This window comes from Pelophylax lessonae, assembly GCF_965119305.1.
Source record: "Pelophylax lessonae genome assembly, chromosome: 5".
Classification (NCBI taxonomy): Eukaryota; Metazoa; Chordata; class Amphibia; order Anura; family Ranidae; genus Pelophylax; species Pelophylax lessonae.
Window position 1 is genome coordinate 437,109,689 of NC_138772.1, and position 19,847 is coordinate 437,129,535.

Consider the following 19,847-nt stretch of genomic DNA (forward strand, 5'->3'; position numbering starts at 1 on the left):
GGATTTACAGGAACTTAGAGTACAGATCGTTTGAGCTTCACATTTATGAAGATCTTTATATTCCACACGATCAGCTTGTGTCAGACAATTGAATCTGCACACATATTTTAGGACTGCTACCTTTGGCTTAGTACTTGTGTCACCCAAGTGTCATTCATCCTTTGAGGCCAGGTTACTGTAATCTTCAAGACTGAACACTTTCTGGTAGAAATAATGTTGCCCTTTCATCTCCTGCATGATCCTATTGGTTTGTAAGGTCACTCATTATAGTGATGGTCCATTAGGTACACATGGAAGGAGGGAGGAGGTAAACTCATTGATCAACACTCCTAGGAAGAGTTACACCTTGTAGTTTACAGCATCCTGGGATTTGGAACTCCCAGGCTACACAAGAGAACATCTGAATGTAGCAGTTCTAGTGCCTGTTCTGCTGTTCAGCACTCTTTGGGTTTGTGTAGACAGGCATTTCCTGCACTCAATGTTGTTTTAAAGTGCGTGTTAAATGCAGGTCAGCAGATTCCCATTTAAATAAATCTTGTAGTGTGGATGACAGTTCTGAAGCTGCATTTGACCTGCTTTGCCACACATTTCTTTTGACATAGCAGAAATAAGGGAAATGCATTTGCATTGCCGTTAAAGGAATTCGAATGCAGCCTTTTGCTGTGTTTTGATTGTTCCTGCATGCTTTTGAGCAACACTGTGTGTGAATGAAAAGGCAGTGATTGACAGCAATGCCTATGCATTATAACCAAGCCCTTAGGGTACATTTACTTCAACAAACATTTAGGTTCTTGTACCAATTTACTCTATCATTCTTTCTATTCCAACAAACTTGTTCCATATGCACAATGAGACTAGTCGTAATCAAGTAATTTACTTTTTTTTTAACTACCTAACAATATGTCGCAAAGAGTACTGATATACAGTAACCCACAGCAACCAATCAGCTTACAATGGTAAAAATTGATCTTGGCGTGCTTGCTTTGCAATACTGCTAAATGTTGCTGTTTGTATTATATTATTAAATAATTCCACACCTTTAACTAAGCTGTTTAGTGTTTTCGTAAAACTTGCACCAATTTTCTTTGTCTTTCTAGACCTTCTGTTCTGCAATTCTTGTGTGTAGATTTCTCTTCTTGCCTTGTTTCTAATAACGCTTTTGACCCATTTTCAGTGTACTCGGAATAAAAGGGAGGGTGTGCACCCATAGTAAGTAATTAAGACTGCAGGAATCAGGCTGCTCACTTCCCATTGCAGTGGAAAAGACTAATGCAATTGCTCATGTGTAAAATGCAGAAATTAATGACCCTATATAATTCCGATTAAATCATTAATTAAAATAAAATTGAGTGTGTGTGCTCACACACACACACATGAACTCAAATGAAAACTAAAAGAATTCATGGATGGCATGTTTGTATGTATATGTACGTATATGCTATATTTTTCTATATGTATGCTTCAGGTCATGCTTTTACAGCAATGTAGGCACTATTTCAATAACATAAATTAAAGATATTCTTATTTTTGTGAAGGATATTTTGTTAGATCTCTCTTCAAAGAAAATGATATATTACAATACATGGACAGGCAATTAATTTTCTATTGCACACCAAACCTAATAATGTTATAACGAGTTCATGCAAGCTGAGCACTCAACAGCACTGCCGCTTCTGTTTCTCCGAGCAGAATTCGTCAATAACCTCCCAACCTAAGACTCGACTGCTGAGCTAAAGAATTGGCTGGTTAGAACAGCCTTATATTTTCCTTCTTTCTTCCTTGCCCAGTGTTGAGTATATTTAGAGAATCTATGCGTTTCCCCTGCTGTTCCTTTACTAAGCACAGAGCAGAGAAATGTTACACCTGGTTTTATTTCTCAACATGTGAAGTATAAATATAATTATGTGGTGTCTTGTAGGCCCAGGCAATGCAATTACAGTGTTCCATGCATTCAGCGCTATGTATGTTACAAGCTTCTATTTTCCCTTTTGCCGCTAAGCAAAGATTTGTGCTCTTGTAAGGTCAAGTTTATTTAGTGCTGCCTGGCAGCACTGGATTGTGGGGTCATCTAGGTTGCAAATGATCTCTAAAATGTCACTGTCTTCAGAATGGATCAAAATTAATACAATTCATAATTCAAAAACAGCATCAGAAATGCACATCTGAAACATGGTATAATCTTAAAATAAATATGCTTATGCACCCTATATCATACTGTATGTAGATTTATATTGCTGCTTTTATTTTTAATACAATTATATTCAGCCAGCAAATTCTATTGAACCCCTGCTTCTGAAGCAACTTCAGTCCCTACAATCTCTACAATGCCTACTAGAGATGGGACAAACACCTCCCTGTTCGGTTTACAGCAGAACTCCGGAACAGGGGAAAAGTTCTAACCCGAACAGGAAAAATCAAAAGTGCCCATTTTTAAGGCTTATATGCAAGTAATTAGCCATAAAAGGGGTATGGGGTCCGGGTACTGCCCTGGGGGATGTGTATCAATGCAAAAGTTTTTTTTAAAAACAATAGTTCCATCAGGTTGGATGGGGAGTGTCAGTGCACAGCCATTTTCAGATCTGTGCAGAGATGTTTAATCTGGTTCAAGTTTGGGCTCTGGCTGGGCCACTCAAGGACATTTACAGAGTTATCCAGTAGCCACTTCTTTGTTATCTTGGCTGTGTGCTTAGGGTTGTTGTCCTGTTGGAAGATGAACCTTTGTCCCAGTCTGAGATCCAGAGTGTTTACGAGCAGGTTTTCATCAAGGGTGTCTCTGTACATTGCTGCATTCATATTTCCCTCCACCCTGACTGGTCTCCCAGTTCCTGCTGCTGAAAAACATCCCCACAACATGATGCTGCCACCACCATGCTTCACTGTAGGGATGGTATGGCCAGGTGATTAGCCGTGCCTGGTTTCCTCTAGACATGACGCTTGCCATTCAGGCCAAAGAGTTCAATCTTTGATTCATCAGACCAGAGAATTTTGTTTCTCATGGTCTGAGAGTCCTTCAGGTGCCTTTTGGCAAATTCCAGATGACTGACAGCCCATGAGCCTTTTACTGAAGAGTGGCTTCCTTCTTGCCACTCTACCATACAGGACTGATTGGTGGAGTGCTGCAGAGATCTTTGTTCTTCTGGAAGGTTCTCCTCTTTCCACAGAGAAATACTGGAGTTCTGTCAGAGTGACCATCGGGTTCTTGGTCACCTCCCTGACTAAGACCCTTCTCCCCCCGATTGTTCAGTTTGGCTGGACAGCCCGCTCTAGGAAGAGTCATGGGGGTTCCAAACTTCTTCCATTTATGAATGATGGAGGCCACTGTGCCCATTTGGACCTTTAACGCTGCAGATTTTTTTCTGTACCCTTCCCCATATGTGTGCCTCGATGCAATCCTGTCTCGGGGTCTACAGACAAATCCTTGGACTTCATGGCTTGGTTTGTGCTCTGACATGCACTGTTAACTGTGGGGCCTTATATAGACAGGTGTGTGCCTTTCCAAATCATGTCAAATCAACTGAATTTACCACAAGTGGATTCCAATCAAGTTGTAGAAACATCTCAAAGATGATCAGTGGAAACCGGATGCACCTGAGCTAAATTTTAAGTGTCATGGCCAAGGTTGTAAATATTTATGTACATGTGATTTTTTTATTTTTAATAATTTTGCAAAGATTTCAAATAAACTTCTTTCATGTTGTCATTATGGGGTATTGTTTGTAGAATTTTGAGGAAAAGAATGAATTTAATCTATTTTGGAATAAGGCTGTAACATAACAAAATGTGTAAAAAGTGAAGTGCTGTGAATACTTTCTGGATTCACTGTATATAGAACATGCCACAGCAAAAATCACATTTCTAAAGAAAAAAAAAAAAATGTGTCAAATCACATTTAAATTGACTCGCAGTTTTAATTGCTGGCACCTGGCTATTGAAAAAAAAGAAAGAAAAACAAAAAGTCAAAATTTAAAAAAAAAAGCTGTGTGCCCCCCCCAAAAAAAATCCATAACAGACTCTTATCTGAGCATGCAGCCTGGAAGGTTAGGAAAGGGGGCGCGAGCAAGTGCCCCTTCCCTCCTGAACTATACTAGGCCACATGCGCTTAACCACCCCAAAGCACCTTGTACCCATGTTGATGGGGACAAGGGCCTCATTCCTACAACCATGGCTGGTAGTTGTGGGGGTATGTGGGCAGGGGGCTTATTGAAATATGGAAGCCACCTTTAACAAGAGGGCCCCCAGATCCCAGCCCCCCTATGTGAATAAGTATGGGGTACAGAGTACCCCTACCCATTCCCCAAAAAAAGTAAAAAAGTAATAAAAACACAGAGACAGTTTTTGACAATTCCTTTATTAAAAAACAAAAAACAGTATCCCTTAACCTAAATCCAACATCAATCACGCCGGCTGCTGCACCCGAAAAGGAAAAAAAATGCTACCTCCGTCCATGACGGCTGGCCACCTACTGCGGGCTCTGTTCTTCTAAAGGAAAGGGCGGGGCTATCTGGCGACATTACCTGGTGCCACTGCCCCCTTGTGATGTCGCCAACCCAATATGCACTGGTCCGTGAGCCCCCCTGCCCCAAAGCACCCAACCCCCCATGTTGAAGACATGTGGCCTAGTATGGTTCGAGGGGGGCACTCGCTTGTCCCCTCCATTTTCTTATCTCCCAGGTTGTGTGCTCAGATAAGGGTCTAGTATAGATTTTTTTTGTGTTAAAGATTCAGCGCTGAATTATGAGAAAACAATATGTAGACCAGCAGCTAACACTTCAAAGGCAATCAAAAACACCTTAAAACAAAAACCGCTGCACTTCTATTTTATATCTAGTATAGATTTTGCCTATTTTTTTTTCAGCTGTCAGCAGGGAAGCCTATTGACAGCTGATGACTCATCAGTAGTTAAGAATGCTGTGGCCAGCTTCCTGGCCTCGCTCCTTAACAACCAGCTTTTACTGCGTCCTGATTGGGCAAAGCTTTGCCCAATCATAGTGCAGAATGCACCGTGCAACTGCGCTAATGTCTGAGAGTGCTGTTTGGAGTGTTCTGGGGGAGGCGTCCTCCTGTCAGAGCACAACAGCTCAGTGGTTAGTACAGTGGCTCCTACCGGAGCTGTCATTTTTTTTTGTTCAACCCGATGGGTTAAATGAAAAATAAAAACTGTTAGAGTGTACCAGGCTTTAGGTGTATTAAGATCAGAGCCGCTGTACTAACTTTCCAAAATTAGTACAGCAATCTCCCCCACTGAGCTGTGGTGTTCTGACAGGGGGAAGGCCCCCCACCCAAATCAGTTCAGCACTCCCAGCTATTGGCCTTCTCATCCAATCCAATTGACATGTGTTTATATATCAACGTTTGTGAGTATAATGTATGCTGTTCTTCTAATTTTAATAAAACATTTTTAGTAGTAATGCACTAGGTTGGTGCACCATGTCATCCAACATCAGTGCCTGACCTCACAAATGCGCTTCTGGAAGAATGGTCAAACATTCCCATAGAAACACTCCTAAACCTTGTGGACAGCTCTACTCAGAAGAGTTGAAGCTGCAAAGGGAGGGGCCAACTCAATATTGAACCCTACGGACTCAGCCCTGGTTCACACTGATGCTACTTTGAAATACTTCACATGAAGTAGCGAGATTTCAAAGTAGCAGGTCAGCGCAATTTCAGCTGCTACATGAAAGACATCTGTGCGGCTTCATGCACAGATGTCTACTGATGTCACACAGGAAATCGGCAAAAGGAATGCAGGAACTACTTTTGAAAATCGTTGCGGCAAAGTCAACGCCACACCGATTGGAACCATTGCCAGTGCCATTGCCATTGCCATTGCCGGAAAAAGGCTTCAACTTGTCATGCAATTTGACCTGTTAATTTGCATGACAAATTACTCCAATGTGAATGAGGGCTAAGACTGGTATGCCATTAGAGTTCTCGTGCGTGTAAAGGCAATATCATGTACAGTATGTATCTTATCAGAATGACTGACTGTTTCAACACCCTTCAGCTCTATAGCAAAAGTTCAAAGTGCCAACCTGTGGGTTGTGACTCAACAAAAACTGTAGAGGTTTGGTGGGAAAGATTCCCATACCACATATCCTTATAGCATTATGTAGTGCTCATAATGTAATAGGGAGAGTCTTCGTAACCACAGTATGTTTTAACAATATGATGGGTCTGGGAGGGTAATGCGGAGCAGGGCACCATTTACTCAGTGCCTTTTGCTTTGATTGGAAGGAGGAGTGTACCCTAGAGGCTTTTATTTCTCCCCAGCTTGAGCTCCATAATAGTATGGAGAGAACAACATTAGAATGTGTATGAATTTGTGTTACAGTGAACCCAAAATAACTATTACAGCAATGTCAAGCCAACATTTAAAAACATTATGTCCCACCGCCAATCCCACATTTTTAATTAAAGGGACTATAGACATTATACATTTTTAAATTATTTTTAGACTGTATTCCTTAATATATGGAAATGTAGGCCCTAATTAAAAATGTATTAATTGTAAACAAAAATCTGGATAATCATTTTCTTTTAAATGTGTGATTACAAAATATATCAGGTCCTATAATTTTTTAAGCTGATTTTAAGGTCATAGTCAAGCACCACTAATAGAAGAATGCAAGAATTCCTGTCTGGCAGGAAGTTGTCTTTCTTTTTGCACCTACAGTACCTTTTCCCGGAGCCATCTCATTACTGAAATGAATCAGTTATCATGGAGCTTCTGAAAATGTCAACCTTATTTCTCTGTTTGAATTGCAGAACATCAGCACTGGAAAAGAAGCAGGGGAAAAAAGGCCTTAATGGGTATCCATTTCTAATGGTGAGCCTTCCCTACTAAAGACATGAGAGGGCAGAAAAGGGAAGGCTAGTGTACTAGGGTGGACATTTAGAAAATTGTATGTGATAAACAGGGGTTCATTTTCAAAATAAACCTAAAAAAAAATACATTACTTTAATGTGAAATATATTTTAATGAAAGTTCAATTTTAGTAAATCATTCAATGAAAACTCGGTCACTGATAATGTGACAATTTCTATTCCTTTATTTGCTGTGCAAGCAAACAATTAACTGCAAGTCTTTTTACTGCAATGCCCCCAATGCACATTTCAGCTTGATATATAATTAAATATAAGGTAATCTTGAGAATGGACATCTCCTGAGCTATCCCATGTTTTAGGAGCTGACAGTCAATTATAGCTGGTAGATTCTAATCCAACCTAGGCACAAACTGTCATAAAAACATACTGTGTTCCTCGTTATAGAATGGTCTGAGTACCATACAAAACTGCATGTAATATAAGGTGAAATTTCTTTTTTAAGAACAGCAGTCCTAATGGCTTTTAGACTAATTCATCATTTTGCTTGTGCATCAGACATATTGACATGTAATTATTGGTGTGGGAGCTGAGTGCAGACTCTATTGTTTTCAGCTGGGATTTTTACTACCTGATAGCTGCTCATTATCATGATGTATTAAAAATGCCACAGTTTAGGGATCTGCATTTTTACAGCCTGCAATGGATATTATACCACAGATAAAAAACGTGAATAGAAACATCTTCTTTGCATTCAGCTGTACATCATTTTACTACTGTGGCAATGCTTTGGAATCTGCGGTTGGCATTTATTCTTCAGAAAAGGGAAAGCATTATATATACACTTACACTCACAATAATAATAATCATAACTACAGTAATATAGTTACATAGTTACTTAGGTTGAAAAAGATATACTGTATTTATATCAAAATCAACATCTGAAAGCACCAGCTGTAATAATAATAATATTAATAATAATAATATTAATTATATCCTTCTTTCCATACTCCACTAAAGAGAAACACATTCTTTATAGCTAAAAAACAAAAAAGCATAATTTTTTTCTTTGTGCTACGTTGTTATGCACCTTATCAGTTTATTTTTAAATGATTTACTCTCAATAAAATGTTGTATTTACAGTCTTCTTAACTGGTGTTACCTGTTTATGGATGGAGCTGAACATAAAAAAACACCCATTAGCAGGGATGTGGCTATAATTTTTAAAGACTTGGAGAATCATGGGGCTGCCTAAAAAGAACATTAAAGTGGTTAGCTTAGTGTGCCAGGGCAAATTGCAACAGTGCCCACATTGGATGAAAATTGGTCGGTGCCTAAAGGAAATCACTAAATAGAACCTAAGACTCTATGTATACTGTACATGGAACACATAGTGTATGCCCTATTCCATATACCCACAAAATATGCTTTAATTGCTGTGCCACAAGCAAGAGCTTCACAGACACACATAAACCTCAGAACTATTTAAAAAAATTTAAACCTTACATTACATATGAAAATATTCAGGGACTACTAAGCAACCAACAACAATTGAGAAAATTAACACTTTGGTCAGGAGTATGTAGTGCATGATAAAGTCAATATAGTATGAAAATGCAAGGGTTTAGGGAAATATAATGTACAAAGGGCAAGGATAAGATGTTTGTTTATGAGTGTAGCAATCAAGAGTATGTAATGCATAACATGACATATATATAGATATATATACATATATAATGTATAAATAAATATATAGTGCAGGGGTCAGGAGTATGTAATGTACAAAATAGTGTAAGGTCCAGAGTTTAAAATGAATAGTGTATGGGTCAGGAGAAATAGTACTTAGAGAACAGGGATCAGGAGTATGTAATATACAGCTTAGCATAGACTGCATGTAAAGGAAATTGTAACATATAGCCCAGCTTGCAGAGTGTAGGGCTCAGAAGTATTTCACCTACAGCTCGGCATACAGAATGCGTAGCTCAGGAGTATGTAACATACAACTCAGCATACAGCGAGTATGGCTAAGGAGTATGGCTAAGGAGTATATAATGCAGCACAGTGTACAGAGTGCAAATATCAGGGGTATGTAATGCACAGTCCAGCATACAAAGTGCAGAGATCAGGAGTATAAAACATGCAGCTAAATACACAGGGTGCAGTAACTGGGAGTGTTTAAATGGCAGGTCAGCATACAGAGTATTATTGAGTCTTCACAGCATGCTCCTTATTTCTTTCTCCTCGCATCAGTCTCACCACCAACTCTTGGGTTCAAATAGCAAACAATCAAGAACAATACACAGCCCTGCTGATAATATATTTTATAACTCTAAAACATGTAATTACAGCTCATCGGCCATTGCATTCACCACAGATACAAGAGGGAGAATGAGACTGACTAAACATAGTTGAAACAGGATGGTGGATTTAGGGTTCAAGCAAAGAGCTCTTGAGTGCCAAAAGGGAAAAAAAGCAAATTGGTGGTAAAAGTAAATTGCCAAAAACTGATATTTTGGTTTTTGGTATAAACTGTCCCTCTAAAGCTGAACTCTATTTTAACTCCATTCTAACAACTACATACACAATTAAAATACACATGTAACCCTGCCAAAATATTTGTATTTTTGTCCAGCCCCTTCCATGATTTAAGCAGTTTTGCCAGACAGCACAATAAGGAGGGTAACATCAATGTCAGAGTTAAAGGTAAACTAAAACTCAAAAAGAAAAAATGTAATATATTACTGTTCACCTCACCAGTCCTTAGGCTTGGTTCACACCTACAGGTGCAGCCGAGTACAGATGCATTTCTGCATGTTTTTTTTTGTGTTTTTCAGCCTGTCGCTTATTTCAATGGACTGCCCTTCGTGCGATAAATTAAGTCCCAGATTTTTTTTCTTTTGGCACCATGTGGTTTGGCATATGCACAAACGCGCATGATTGCAGATGCGTAGGGTACCATTAACAATTAATGGCACTGCCGTGTGTCTACTAAACAGCAGCGCATTTCTCTGCAAATCTCGAAAGCACGTGATTTTGTGCGCATTCCCAACATGCAATGGTCTGAGCCTAGCCCTTAGATGTGGTGATTGCACTTGTTTTCTTCTTTTAGGCTAATAACATTTTTAGCATGTACAGAAAATAGCCATTCATCTTGCCAGAAATTATCTTGATTATGTATAATACTTATCCCCCATCCTACATGTACTGAAGATAAGCAGAGGCAAAAGTCCAGCCTGAAGGAGTGAGCGTAGCCACTAAGGGAAAGCAAATGTGTTATTTGCAGGATTACCAGGTAAAAGGAACAAATCCTGAAAAAGGAAAACAAAAGCAGCAGCCACATCTAAGGACTGGTAAGCTGCAATATAATATATATATTTTTAGGATGTAGATTCACTTTATGGAAAAATTGTGTCACATATTTATTTGCAGTCTGCTGATTGGACAATACACCTGTGTATGCTGAAGGCCCCTTATTGGCTCCAAGGACTGACTTTCCCTCTCACAGGCTGAATATTGTTATGCAAAGAACCAAAACTGCTAAGGCCAAGACCAGCCATTCGCAACGAGTGTTTCTGTGGAACCTTAGGGTTTCATCTAAAGGTTGCAAGGGATACCTTGAGTTTCTGACTGCCCTCACATTTAATGGGGCCTCCATAGTTTCAGAGGCAACGCTGCTTATCAAAGCCAGCTTCATGACACCAATGATCTTTTTAGCTGTCTGTAAGGTGGGTATATTGATCATCACTGTAAGGGTAGCATTCTTTCTACTGGCTACCATCATAAGGAATGTTTTTTTTTTTACTGATGCTCAATATATTTTAAACACTTGCCGACCGCCGCAAGTACATATACTGCGGCGGTCAGCCCCGGCCAGGCAAAGTGACGTACCGGTACGTCACTAGCCTGTCACTGGCTTGTGAGCCAATAGTGGGCGAGCGCGCGCCCGCCCCGGCTCGTTCCCTAATAAGTCAGTGTGTGTGACCGGCGGACCCGATGTCCGCCGGTCACAAGCGATCGTTCGCCGGGAAGCGAGAAAGGCAGGCGGCTAATGTAAACAAACCGCCTGTCATTCTCCCCTGTGTAAAAATGGAGATCAGACGATTCTACTATGTAGGACCGTTGATCTCTGTTTTTACACTAGTAGCCATGTCCCATCACAGTTATAAACATGCCCCTAGGACACACTTAACCCCTCCCTCTCCAATACAGTTAACCCCTTCCCTGCCAGTGTCATTTTTACAGTAACAGTGTATATGTATAGCACTGATTACTGCAGTAATGTCACTGGTAACCCCAAAAGTGTCAAAAATGTCAGTCAAGGGTACGATCTGTACGCTGCAATGTCGCAGTCCCGCAAAAAAAATCGCAGATCGCTGCCATTATTCGTAAAAAAAAAACACCAAAAATGACAAAAATCTTTCCCTTTGTTAGTAAACGCAATAACTTTTGCGCAAACCAATCAAAATACGGTTTTTGCGATTTTTTGCCAAACATATGTAGCATAAAACAAATTGGCCGAAAATGTTAAAACATTTTGATTTTTACATTTTTGTTTGGGAATTTCATATAAAAAAAATGTTAAAAATATTGTTATTTTTGCAAAATTTACGCACTTTTTTTGTTCATAGCGCATGATCAAAAAATCGCACAGGTGATCAAATACCACCAAAAGAAAGCTCTGTTTGTGGGAAAAAAAGGACGTCAAATTTGTTTAGGTACAGCGTCGCACGACCGCGCAATTGTCCGTTAAAATCACGCAATAAAAAAATCACAAAAAAAACCCTGGTCAGGAAGGGGGTAAAATCTTCCAGGGCTTAAGTGGTTAAAACAGGAGTTCCCCGAAAACCCCAAAAATATTTCTAGTGTTCCTCTGGGGTAATGCAGAGAAAGGCTGGTCAGGGCAGAGACAGATGTACACACTCATGTTAGATGTACTGTATGTACTAATGAATACAGTATAAAATTGTGTTTTTACAGTATATCTACCTGGAGTTCATTTGCGATGTCATTTTGGGTCTTAAAGTCTCAGCTTAACATGATATCACAAATACAAAAAAACACATAAAACCGTTTAAACCTGATTTTAATATTTATGCTGCTTTGTTTCAATTAACTGCTCATTGTTTGTACTCATCATGTCTTTTTCTGAAATTACTTTCTGCCCTGGGCACATAATAAATGCACAACTACAATGTTCCTTTTACTATGAAGTAACTTGCACTTGTAATGTTTATTTGATTGTAAGATTTATGATACCAAATCCCCTTTCATCCTTTTTTTTTCACTCAGTTTGAAATATCTATATTTTCTTCCTTCTGGAGAAAAAGGTGATGGTAATTTTCTCAGCAATTATGATGCGTGCTTTTCTTATTTTTTTTTTTTTTTGTCAGATCTGAAATTCTTACAATCGTCTGAGTAAACCATATGCAATTTGCTTCACAGTCTCCTGGAGACACCCTATAGCTGTATACCCGAGCATGTGTCTAAATAACATGCTCTTTCCTGGTAAGCCATGACAGTGCAATCTTACACGTTTGTGGAAGGGGATGAGCTGCTAGTAGGGAGGTCGTTATACTATAATCAAATCCTTTCATCTAACACAAAAGCCAAATGATTTTGGTATTACAGATCTTAATACTCATCCAATTGCCTTTTCTAGTTGTATGGATAAATAACATCCTCAGGTTGGGAGTCAGCACATCTATAAAATGTAAAGGAAAACCATTTTTATGGATGTAATGTATATGTACCTACTGTATTTATATACATATGTGTCTGTGTATGCAACGTGTCCAAATGTTCATCAAAATTGTTAGATACTATTCATACAAACTGCACAACGGTGATAGTTATCAAGGGTTTTATTAAAAGAAGTTACCTTTTACTTGCTCTCCTGCCACCCCAGTCTGCTACCAATGGGTTTCAAAATGACTTGTAAGTTTGAAATTTAGGGAAATCCAGATAGGCAATGCTGGCTTGCTGGCAGGCAGGGGGTTTGCCATCCAAAAATTTCCAGGCCCTCACTAGTGTGACCCCTAATTCCGGAGGATGAACGCAGATAGACTCCAATGTGCAAGGTCAGTGTCACTGTGCTGCCAGTCAGAAGCATAGGATTTAATGCTAACAAAAGGCACAATGATAGTTGACAGCGCACGGGAACTGACAAACTTCATATCCAAAGGGGAATCTGGAATCAGCAATCAATAGAGAATTAAATAGTTTACTAAAAATATGTATAAAAAAGAGAGAAAACCAGGAATATGGAGGCACATTACCACACCGGGTCTTTGAGAGGGCACTGATGAAAGTAAGGGTTCCAAATGGAAGGATCCCAGCAATGCCAGATGCCGATGCTCACAGCAGTGGTGGCTGAAGATAGGCCAAGCCGTACACCATCTGCATGTGATTAGGCCATCACCAGGGCACTCCAGGCAATCGCGCGGTATCCAGAAGGAAGGTCACTCATCCAGAAAGGAACCAGGAACTGGTGTGGAGCGCAAAGGTCCCCGTTGCTGTGACTACATGTTTTACGTGCATGCGCTTTGTCAAGTCCTTGAGACTTGACAAAGTGCCCTGGAGTGCCCTGGTGATGGCCTAATCACGCACCAGCGGTGTCCGGCTTGGCCTATCTTCAGCCTATCTTCCAGCCTATATCACCTTTGTGATATATTTATGTTATTTTTTGTCCATATGGATGTCAATCCTAAACCTGACCCTACAGGTCTTATAATAAATTCTCCCGCTGGGACCACACTCTTAGAATGCTTTTTCCTTACTATTTTGATGCAGACCACAAGCTTCCACACTCCCACACTTCCGCATACTCCCTTTCCAGCACAAAGGCAAACCTCCAACGTGTTCACTTCTCCTAAACCTCCTTAATTTACCAAAGGTTTTGAAGCTTCCCCCATTTTATGGGATCCCATTATGTCACCTTCTCGTAGTCTCCTGTCCCTTCCTCTCCAGGTAGGACACAGTTTAGCACCACAAGGGTCTAGAGTGGCTTAACCCAATGTACATCCCTCAAGCATTCTGACAGTGTAATCGTCCCATGCCATATATTCCATTAGGTTATCTAAGATGTTCATTTGTTCAGATCTTACAGTTAAGTTTTCTATGAAACATTGTCTGTAAAAGACACTGACATGATTTCTGTAACCATAATAAGCTCCCCCCCACCCCATTGCACCCTAAAAGCATTTGCCAGACAACCCACTTGACATCTATTAAAAGACTAACATATGTTTACACCTTACACCCTCAACAAGCCACTCCCAGGTAGGGATTCTTCTATTCTACGTCCTGCAGTCTACACATACACTTTCTCATCGGCACAGCCTCCCACAACACTTTTCAACGAGCCCTTAGTGGCCCTCTGTCTGGCGAACTCATTCATAACTTCCACTCTTCTCCCAAACCTCCTCCCACACAGTGGTACTCTACACTTTTTTGTTTCTTCGGACCCTCTGATATTTCACAACCACTGTAAACTTTGGGTCTTACTGCTTAGACGGTTTATACTTGATTTGGACTAGTGAGCAGGTTCTCACTTGTCACTGGATTTTTCTCCTCCAGTTTAACTAAACCTCCTCTTTCTCCTTCTCACTCCCTCCTTCCCTAGTTAAACTCCCCCCCCCTCCCTGTTTTTTTCTTTCTTCACTTTTTCTCTTCCTAATCCACCACTTCTCCCTTGCCATCATTAGAGCAATCAAAACCAGCAGGGACCTGATTTCCCTATCTCCAGAACAACTGAGCTCAAATTCCCAAAATACCTCCTCTGTCACCCACGAGTACTGGGCCTCTCCTCCCAAATTAATTCACTGAATGCTTGTGGCCTCAATATACCAGAGAAGCGCTTCCAACTTCTCCATACCATGTGTAAAAACAAAGCCAAAATGATTTTTCTCCAGGAAAGACACTTTTGCAGAAATTCCATCCCAAAACTTTCATACTCATATTACTCCAAGATTTTTCATGCTACCAAAGGAGATTCTAAGTCAAAAGGAGTAATTATAATGCTGTTCAAAAATTGCCCCTTCCAACTACTAGATTCACTTGCAGATAATGAAGGCAGATACCTCTTCCTGGACCCACTACGGTAAGCCCATTACCTTAGTCAACATATTTGCGCCGAACAGCCATCAGGTCACCTTCTTCAGAGACATGATGCTAGCACTATCTACATTTCATGAAGGCATCCTGATTCTAGGTGGCAATTTGAATGTCTCACTGTATCCTTTACAGGACACATCAAACGGAGCATCCACCCTCCCAAATAAAGCCCAATAAGCCATAAAAAAACAACAACTCCGGGACTTACTACTACATGATTCCTGGCGTATGCTGAATCCCAATGGCAGAGACTTCACATTTTTCTCGGTCCCCCACTAATGCTATTCCAGACTTGACTACTTGTTCATCCCACAGAGAGACCCACCAATGCTTCACCACCAAGTATCTATAGACCCAATGTTCTTATCAGATCATCACCTTATCTCAATCTCCATAAAATTTTCTGACATTTCTACATGACCACCGACCTGGCGATTAGACCCCGCCCTTCTCATGGACCCCATCATTGTCAATAATACTGCACAACAACTCAAACAATATTTTGCAGAGAACGACTCTCCCAAAATCTCACCATTGACAAGGAGGGAAGCACACAAGTGTGTAATAAGGGGAATATTCATTGATACCGCCTCCAGACGCAAACGAGAAAGACAACTACGTATCACTGAACTGACAACCCGCATCTACGCATTAGAACAAGCACATGAACAGTCACAAGTGGCGAATACCCTTCAAGCAGGCTAGATAAAGACCTTCTTAAACAAATTGACAAAAAAAATAAAACGCAACTATATTCTATCTCAAAAATTATTTTATGAATATGGAAACAAATCTGGTAAGCTCCTAGCCAGGGCACCGCAAACCAAGAAAGCTGCTTAGTCGATACACTTTTTAACCGATTCTGCAGGACTCAAAGTCAACTCCAACCCTGACATTGTCAAACAATCTGTCCGTTACTATACAACCTTCCGACTCTACCAAGGAAGACACTCCCAGACTTCAGTTAAATAAAGATTTTTTACAGAAATACAGCCCCAAATCGATATCTTTTGTGAAGGCTCAAAACTTAGAATGCCCTCTTTCAAAAGAAGAAGTCAAACTGGCACTTAAGCAAATGTAACCGGGCAAAAGCCCAGGCCCAGATGGACTAATGGTAAGCTACTACAAAACTTTTACGAACCCCCTCCCGTCCCAATTCTTATCAGCCTTCAATACCTTATCATTCCCTACTCAACCATCACGAGACCTCTTAGAAGCCAACATAACAATGATTTCCAAACCTGGGAAAGGCCACTCGTTAGTCACCAACTACAGACCCATAGCAATACTAAATGTAGATTTAAAATTATATGCCAAGATTCTCGCCAATCGCCTTCTACCCCTATTACCACAACTGATTTATCTCGACCAAGTGGGCTTTATACCAGGAAGGGAAGCCAGAGATAATACCCCACGGGCGATCAACAGTCCTCACTGGCTCTCATTCACCAATAAACCCAGCTTCTATCTGTCTCTTGATACTGAGAAGGCATTCAACAGAGTGGCCTGGGACTTTATGTCAGAAGCTCTTAAAGCAATTGGCCTTTATGAATAGATGCTACACTTCATCCAAGCTCTCTACTCTGCCACCTGTCAAATGCCTTTTCTATCTCTCCTCTAATCTTCGTCCTCACCCTTGAACACCTACTTTGCAGTCTCAGATCCAATCTGGACATTAAAGGTGTCTTGGTCGCAAAACAATCCCACAAACTAGCCGCCTTTGCTAACAACGTCCTTTTTTTTCTATCAGAGCCTCTGACTACAATCCCCAATCTTCTTAAAGACCTCTCCAACTTCAAATATCTAACTAATCTGCAGAATAATTTTGCAAAGTCACAGGCACTAAGCATCTCTCTGCCACAGGATATTCTTAGACAATGCCAACTAAATTTACATTTTCATTGGAACCAAGATGCAATAACATACCTAGGCATCCAATTACCTGCCAAACTCTCAGACCTATATACCAAGAATTACCTCCCAATACTCCAGAATATACAACATGACTAGAATTTATGGTCTACAGGACTCTTTTCCTGTTTGGGAGAGCCGCAATCCTGAAAATGAATATCCTTCCCAGAATATTAAATCTATTACAGAACATACAGATAAAAATACCACGAGCCTTTTTCTCATCTTACTGCAGATTGGTTGCCACTTTTCTATGGGGTACATCATGTCCTAGGCTAAACTACAACAATTCCTAAATTGAAAGGAGGCATAGGCCTCCCAGACATTAAGAAATATAATCTAGCCTGTCAATTATCAAGGGTGGTTGATTGAAATATCCACTCCCGAGTTAAAGCATGGGTCCAACTGAAACATGCCATGTCCCTACCCCATCTTCTCCAAATCCCTTGGATAGATCCCTGCCACATCCTCCCATCATGCAAAGTTCACCCCTTGAAGATGCACTACACATCTAGCTTTCCAAGAAGATTGTCGCAAATTTAAGCTCTCCGCGGGTCCCCTCACTCCCATCTGTCTTATTCCAGATTTCCCTCTAGGTATGTCAGATTTCTTCCTTTTAGAAAACTTGCCTCACCCCTCTGTCCAGGCAGAACATTTCTTTGACAGAGATCGCTTCCTTTCTTAGCCTTTACTTTCATCACAGTCTAAGACCTTTTCTTTCTCGTTCTGGACATACACGCAAATTCGACACTTCCTGACTAGACCTCAACTTCTCTCTGAATGGTCCCGCCAACAAAAAGCCTTTGAAACAATATGCTTAAAAACCGAACCGTAAAGACATCTAATCTGAGATATAAACTCTATGCTGTTGGCCGAGCATGACTCCAAATCCAATATAGCTAGCCGCAGATGCGAACAAGAGCTATCTTTAGATCTTTCAGATCATGAGTGGGAACAAATCTACAAATATATCCACAAGGTATCAGTTAATGTCCGAACACAAGAAAATGGCTATAAAATCTTCTCCAGGTGGTACATGATACCACTCAGGATACACAAATTCTCCCCCAAGGTACCCCGACACAGTAAGCGGTATAACAAAGACCCGGGCTTGCTTTTACATATATGGTGGTCCTGCCCCTATTCCAACCATTCTGGAAAGAACTTCACCATAGCATATGCCAAATCACTACCCTCTCATTGGATTATTCGCCAACAAAATGTATTTTACATCACTCCACCATCCCGAAAGCTGAATATTTTTGCCCTCTAGCCATCTTGTAAATGCAGCCAAGTTGTGCATTCCACTTCACTGGCGCTCCCCAGACCCTCAGACCATAGCAGAGTGGTTCAAATGCATACAGAAGACTGCTGAAATTAAGAAGCTCATTCACCAAGCAAAAGACACCCCTTCTAAGTTTAGGAAGGTCTGGTCCTGTTGGCAACACTTTACAACAATGGACGACTACCTTAAACACCTACCCTTACTCCATCCACCTACCTCTGGTTAGACGGACAGGGAGAAGGATAGATTCCCCAATCCTCTTCTAACTCCTTATTCCATTCATCCTCTTTTTTCTCCATTATTGGCATTCTCTTCCCTTCTCAATTTCCTTTGTGATCATACCCTCTTTATCCATATCTCCCTCCTCATATTTACCTTTACTTCACCCCTCTCCTTTTATCTATCTCCACTTTATGGGCTCCTGACGTTCTTTCCTTATTTATGTCACCAACACAACCTTATGTTTAGAAAGAGCCAAACGATGTATACACTTCAGATATGGTATAAACACACCTACTTCTACATAGGATCAAATTAGACCAAACAACAATACTCACATTCCATCTTTCCTTACCGGGTGTCTGTAATCAAAAGAGAATATCCCTCACATAGACTGCTTTGTCTCAAACACTACGATTATGACCTCATTATGGATCTGGCTCCCAATGCTTGGTTTGATAATTAATTATCTAGTTCTATAGTTATGGAAAACACATCACCAGATATTTGTTCACCTTTCAATTTTCCTAAGATCATTTATATGCTACGAAGCGAAAATGCAGTTGACGTTTCTTGTTGTTTTTATTATTCGCTACAATTCTATGTTAATATCTTCCAGTACATTGTATATGCATTTGTCAAATAAAGCTTTTGGAATAATTAAAAATCCAGGTGGTTACCCTATAAAGGAAGAGGGGTTATACATACCTGTTCAATGGGTTGAGACTAAATTCTTTGGTCTGTTGTAGAGCTAAGAACACTACTGCTAACCAAAGATTCTGAGAGTGTTGGGTGGAGTTTCACCTGTTCCATTGTCTGGTTCCTCCCACCAGGGGCTATGTCGGTGTCCTCATCGCTACTTTAATCCTGCTCATAAAACATGAGGGAATTACAAAATAGGTGTATTTTCCTTTTTAAGTGCAAATTGTTGAAAAAGAGAACTCCTTTTTGTCATTATTAAAAACTGATCAGACATGTTTTTGTGACCAGTTGCTATGACCAACAGCTTATCTCTTTTGTTTTCGTTTTTATAAATTATGCTTTTATTCTATGAATACTTAGGTATTACATTAAAACAACTTTCAACAGGATTTGTGGCAGAAAATTGGCACTTTAAAGAAAATATTGTTTTGTATTCCAAATTTGTAAGTGGTTCACAAGCCGAGAATGGTAGAAATGTAGCGAAACGCAAACTTTGATGTATTGTTGTGCTCTTCTCCATTCCTGCCTTTCATACAGGCCAAGATTTCTTCTAAGCAGCCCAATCCTCTTTTGCTTCATTTGAAGTCTTGTGTTTGATAAAAAAGTGAATGTATTGTTGCTGCAATCCTGTGAGCATTGGGGGTAGGAGAAAACAGAGAAAACAAAATACACTCTAATGCCATACAGTTAATAAAGATCTAATAATTAACGTTTTTAACAGTTCCTAAATAGCTCATTAATTAAAAAAATTTCTGTAAAAAAAATATAACTCTCACAAATTGTTCACTTCTATCAG